The following is a 7,032-nucleotide window of genomic DNA, read 5'->3' on the forward strand; positions in this document are numbered from 1 at the left end:
ATAAAAAGTGTGGTTGTAATAAAAATGAAGAATTAGCTGATCTTGCAAGTAAAGAATAGTGGCACTAAGTGGAAGAATGGAAGTTCAACATTGACTAGTGCAGGAACAGGAAGATTTACTAATCTAAAACCTAAATATTTATCTTTCTTTTTTCACTATGGCTTCAGAAATCTTTTTTTTCCCTCTGTTCCCAGACTTTTGCTTAGAATATTTCTAAAAATTCCAGATCTTTGTGTTCAGTCTCAGAATCATCTCTTTGACAATGCTAATAGAAGGCACAAAGATACACCCTTCCCATTATAGAGTTAGCACAGAAAATTTAGAATAGTGTCTATAATTTTCCTTCTATATTTTCCTGATACTTGTTGCCCTAACATTAAAACTGAACTCTTTTTCTTTAGGATGCGGAGATGATTAATAAATCTATGCTGTAAAAACTAAAATAGTAACAGCCAAATCATTCACTGGACTGAATTGACAAGTTATTACTATAGTTTTTACCTGATCACTGTGTGAGCTTACATACATTTCAGTTCTTCAAATTGTAGGATAGACAAATAGAGGCTTTTATCTGTGAATCTATATGGAGTAAACAGCAGAACTATGGATTATCTGGGGTTCGAAAGTCAGTCTATGGAAAGGGATGAAATATTTGCCCACCCCATATAAGGACTTAATATCCAAAAATGTGTTAAAAGAACATACACAACTCAGTATCACAAGAGCAAATAATCTAATTAGAAAATGAAGAAAGGACCTGAGTATAATTTTTCCAAAGTAGATATGCAAGTGGTCAACAGGTATTCAAAAGGTGCCTCAACATCACTAATGGACAGAGAACTAGAAATCGAAACCATAACCAGATATCACCTCACATATCTCACCATGGCTGTTGTCAGACAGATAACAAATATTAACAAGATAAGGGAAAAGGTATCCCTCAGACACTGTTGATGCAAATGTGAAATGGAGCAGTCTATGGAATACAGTATGGTGGTGACTCAGAAACTTAAAACATAAACTCCACTTGATCCAGCGATACCTCTGCTGGGATGTACCTGAAAGAATGGAAATCAGTATATCAAAGAGGATCTGCACACCCATGTGCATTGCTTCATTATTCACAAAAGCTAAGCTATAGAAACAACCTAAAAGATCTTTGATGGAGAAGTACACAAATAAAATTATATACACACTACATCCATGATATATAATTGAACAGTAAAAAAAGAAGGAAGTCTTGCCACTGGTGACCAAACAGGGGAATCCGGAAGGCATTATGCTAAGTGAGGTCAGCCAGACAGAAAGACAAATGCTGTATGGCCTCACTTACTTGTGGAATCTAAAAAACAAGCAAACAAACAACCTCATATTTACAGAGAATACAGTGGTAGCTGCCTCGGGTTTCAGTGAGGGAATGAATGTCTAAAGATAAAAATTTTTAATTATAAGAAAAAGTTCAGGGGATCTTATGTAGAGCTTTGTGACTATAGTTAATAATATGGTATTCTATATTTAACAGTTGCTTACAATAAATCTTATAAATTATCACTAACACACAGTGAGTTAATTCTGTGAACTATGTGAGTTGATGATGCATTAACTATGCTCATCTTGGTAATGATTCAACTATACATATACTTATACATAAATATATATATATATAATTTTCACATTGTATACTTTATTTTTACTTATTAATAGGATATAAAATATCATATTTGTTTGAGGTACAATATAATGACTCAATAAATATATATAAATACAATTATATTTGTCAATTATCCCACAATAAAAATTGTTTAAAAAGCAAAATCAGTCACATCATAAAATCAAGAACAGAAACAGAGTTAGAGGACTCATACTGTCCAAGGTCAGGACTTAGAGGGAAGCTACAATAATCAAGATAGTGTGGAAATAACCAAAAAACATAAAATAGGTTAATGCAATAGAATGGAAAGCTCAGAAATAGACCTCTGTAAATATAATCAACTCATCTTTGATAGAGGAGCAGATTGTTTATTCAACTAATAATGTTGCTGGAAAAACTTGGCATGAAAAAACAGTCCAGATATAGACTGTACACACTTTACAGAATTTAATTCAAAATGGATCTTAGACATGAATGCAAAGCATTGTAGTATAAAACCCTGCTAAACAGCCTAAGAGAAAGCCTAGATAAACTTACTTATATGATGCCTTTTTAGATACAACATTAAAGGCAGGATTCATGAAAGCAAATGTTGGTAACCTGGACTACAGTAAAATTAAAAAATTTGAAACTCCTGAGAAAGAAAATATCAAGAGAAGGAGAAGACAAGCAACAGGCTGGGAGAAATAATTTGTGAAGACATATAGGATAAAAGACCCTTTTTCAAAACATGCAAAGAACAAATAAATTCAACAATAAGAAAACAAACAATCCCACTGAAAAATGGGCACTTCACTGACGAAGACAGACAGGCGTTAAATAAACGTTTGAAAAGATGCTCCATATCATATGTCATCAAGAAAATAAAAATAAAATCAATGAGATACCACTGCACACAATTTGAATGGCCAGTTCCAGACATTAATAGAAATGCTGCTGAGAAGGTGCAGCACCAGGAAGTCGTACATATTAGTTACAGGAATTCAAAGTGGTACAGCCACTTGGAAGCCAGTTTTGGTGGGTATTTTACAAACCATATATACTGTTATCATGTGGTCCAGCAAACATGTTCCTTGGTATTTACCCAAAGGAGGTGAAAACTTATGTACACAAATGAAAATGCAAAAGAGTATCTATAGCAGCTTTGTTCTTAATTGCTGAAACTTGGAATGAACCGAGGTGGCACTCAGCAGGTGAAAAGGTAAATGAATGTGGTGCATGCAGACAATGGGATATTATTCATAAATAAAAGGAAATGAGCCGTCTAGCTATAAAAGGACATGGAGAAACTTAAAAGCCCATTACTAAGTAAAATAAGCTAATTTCAAAATGTTCTTCATTGCATGATTCCAACTGAATCACATTCTACAAAACCAAAAATTATGGAGAATGGAAGAATTCAGTGGCTGCCAGAAGCTGATGAAGTAAGGGAGAAAAACAGGCAAAGCATAGAAGATTTTGGGGGTAGTAAAATGCTATGTGTGATGTTATACTCGTGAGTCAATGTTATTTTACATTTATAAAACTCATAGAATATAAAACACTAAGATAGAAACCCTAATGTAAACTATGGATGTTGAGTAATTATGAGATGTCAACATTACATTGTTGGTTTAAAAGAAGTATGACTCTTGTTAGTTATATTGCTCTTATGGAAAATCTCTATACCTCACAATCAATTTTGTTACAAACCTAAAAATCTTCTGAAAAGAGTCTTCAAAGGATTTTAAGTAAAAATATTACCAAATAATGGACATATAATTATTGATGATAATTGTTATTGAAATAAAAGATGGAATACCTAATGCTTTTGGGTGAATAGACCCTTCAGCAACATTTCCAGAGACTTTTTTATGGCATTATTTCTTAGACTATATATCATGGGATTAAAGGTTGGGGGCGCCATGGTGTAGAACACATAGATGACAAGATCGAAAATGGAAGGGGCCTGTGAAATCGGCCTCAGATATGCAGAGAAACCAGTGGAGAGAAATAACACAATCACAATCAGATGTGGAAGGCAAGTGGAGAAGGCTTTTGACTGACCTGTTGACGGCATTTTCTTGACAGTGGAGGAGATGTAGCCATAGGAAACAATGATGAAAATAAAACAGCAGATATCCAATACCACACTAATGAGGATAGGTACAATCTCTCTTATTATGTTTTCTGAGCAAGAAATAGCCAATAACTGGGATATCACAAAAAAAAAATAATGGACCACGTTAGAACCACAGTAGGATAAGGAGAAGGTACCGGCTGTGTGCATTATGGTGATCAGACCCCCACCCAGCCAGGACACAGCTGTCAACTGAACACGCATATTCACATTCATGATGACCTCGTAGTGCAGGGGGTGGCATATGGCAGCATAGCGGTCAAAGCACATCACAGTGAGGAGATTCAGCTCTGCAGTCGCTAAAAACACAAGCAGAAAGACCTGGGCTACACAGCCAGGAAATGAGATGGAGTCACTGCGAGTCAAGGAGTTGGCAATGGATTTGGGGATTGTGAATGTAAGTAGGCAGAGATTCAAGAAGGACAAATTCTTCAGGAAGAAGTACATGGGGTGCAGAGACGCTTGTCCAAAGTTATGATCATGATAATGAGGATGTTTTCCATTAGTGCCAAGAAGTATATCAAGGTGAAGAGCACTGAGTGCAACATGTACATATTTTCATTGGTAGAAAATCCAATGAGGATAAATTCTGTCACAGCTGTGAGATTTGTTTTGCTTGGAGACATAAATCTGCATTTAAAAAAAGGAAAAATGAAACATCATTTTCAAGTCCTTCCATATTCAACTTACAAGATAGTTCTATATTCATATAGTCATCACACAATCTACTTAATAGAAATGTTACTCCTACCATGTGGGTTGGTCACCAACAGTACCTGAATAACATTGCTTTACTGAACCACTTTATACTAAGTGCACATGCACCTGCCATTTTTATTACCTAAATATGTTCTGTGAAAGATGCTTAAGGACTGAAAATTTGAACCTTCCTTAACGTAAGTGTCCTGATGAAAAGCACCCTCCCCATATCTATAAATGAATCCTCAGAAATAAACTGATAACTGCTAAATTATGTCCTAATCTTAATGTCTTTACATCCTATCCCGTGACTAACAACATTTGTTTCAGCATATCTTCCAATAAATTGAACAGTAAACAATTCTTTAAAAAAATGGGTTACAGACTTTCCTCAATCCTATGAACTATTTGACCTACATTCTCTGCACAAAATACTTAATCTGGAGATGTTCTTATATTTAACATTTTAATATACAGATAGATCTAACTACGTGTTTCACGTTCATAATACTCAAATTATTTATCATAAAAGTAGGTGGTTTTATTCATATATGCATTATTGTTTTATATGACACATATTCTGATTACCTTAGGTATCAAATCCTACAGGGTATGACCTAAGATTGTTGGCCTCATATTCATCAATTTATCACTTCCTCTTATTATTTCCCTTTTTATCTGACTTTTTCCCCATATCTAATAAATTAAAAAGTGTTTCTCTATAATCTTTTTTCTTTTTCAGTCTTTTTTCTTTTTCATGTCTGAACTTCCAGTCCCACAATGCATGAAATTGCAAACATGATATTTTCCATGTTCACCTATTCCCCATCTATTTTCCTGTCTCCTTCTATCCCTAACATAAGATGAATGCAAATACGTGGAGGGGGAGAAGGGACCATTTACAGCTGGAGCTAAATTCAGTCTTGGTCTGCCAAGTGTAATTTTCTTCTTTTTGCATTAACACATTGATACCTTCTGTTTGTACAGATTTTGTTCATCAACCTTCACACAAATGTGGTAAAATATTAAGCCTTTACTATACAATATTCTATCACACACAGTCTTCTTATTCTAATTCTCTAAAATATTATGTTTCACTTTTCTCCATGGTGCTGGATAATGTGAACATCTTAAGTACATATTGGTTGTTAGGTTTGGGAAAGTAATAATATAAAGCAATTTTAATATATTAGTAGAAATAATTCCACATATTTTAATGAAAACAAAATAAAGTTTAGAACATATTCCAGTCAAAGATGTAAAAATTTGGGGGTTACTTAAAACACATGTTCATAATGGTAAAATTAGATTTGATATACATATGCTGATATCCCTGTTAAAATATTGTGAGTCCTTCATTTTCCAAGATCAGTAGCAGCCTCTCAGTGACATACTAAGAAAAACCCAGGTGTTGATCATGATAAATACATGTCCATATCTGTCCATCACTTCTACTATGATATATTAAATGATTAAGAAATAAGGCTTCATCGCATCCCTGAAGATACAATCTGACTCACATATGTCATTAATATTTTAGGGGTTGAAAAATATAACACACCTTTTTTGAATACTCAACATTATTTTAATTTTAGTTTCATTTGAGGCTCTTCATTATTTACTGTCTACTTATCATTAATTGTTATTTCATTTAACATTTCATACACTTTCACCTTAGTATTCTAAATGCTAAATTCAGCACTAACAGACAGGAATGTAAGACTGTAATAAAACCACTAAAAATCATCATCAGTGGAGCACCTTAAATTTAATAAAAATACTATTTTCTCCCACTGAAACTCACCTCAAAAAAGTTGATATTGTTAATTGGACAATTTGTGTACCACAGAATGAATTGTTCCCTCTAGATATTTTTAGTGTTCATTATAGTAAAATTAGTACTTTACTACTGTTACTTTTTTTACAATATAAAATGAAATTTTAAATCTAGAATACTTTAAATATAAAATGATTTTTCCACAAAAATTATTTAATAGTATACTTCCAAATCCTGGTACTAAAAGTTCCAGTTGTCTACTTAAGCTTTTTCTAGTGAAATTTACTGCCATCACAAGGACAGAAGGATACACATCTCAACGGAGAAGAGATGACTAGCTTTGTTGATTCGTCTGAAAAGTTGTATGATTCTCAACTCTGGCTTCATCAATAACTCAGTCGAAAGAAACAGGTGACCTGAAGAGCTTGACCATTTTACCTCTCCTGCTGATCTCTTGTGTGTTTAACCGTAGTCCAAGAGTTGTAATTTATGAAGCTGTTTTATTCCAAAGGGAATGTAGTGTTATTGTTTTCTCCATTAACCTGCTCAGTCAGTATCAGCCTGTACTAAATCTCACTCAATTATTAGTGCGATCACTGTGCCATATTTTAACTTTGTTAGTGGTTTACATATCTGTGACAGGACTCCACTTAATCTAGCATCCAATGATTCAGTCATTTATTGAGTGCCTACTATGGGTCAGACTCAGTAGACTGCAATATGTCATTAAAAGCAGTGCAGTGAGTCAAAGTCCAAAGGTGAGCGTGAATGTACTGCCTCTCGCCC

General features: G+C 33.9%; 1 pseudogene; it reads right to left on the reverse strand.

Moving 5' to 3' along the window:
* Window positions 1–3,452: 3,452 nt before the first annotated feature.
* On the reverse strand, window positions 3,453–4,396 carry LOC140846048 (olfactory receptor 14A16-like; annotated as a pseudogene).
* Window positions 4,397–7,032: the final 2,636 nt, after the last annotated feature.

The sequence above is a fragment of the Manis javanica genome, chromosome 14, assembly GCF_040802235.1.
Source record: "Manis javanica isolate MJ-LG chromosome 14, MJ_LKY, whole genome shotgun sequence".
NCBI classification, from domain to species: domain Eukaryota; kingdom Metazoa; phylum Chordata; class Mammalia; order Pholidota; family Manidae; genus Manis; species Manis javanica.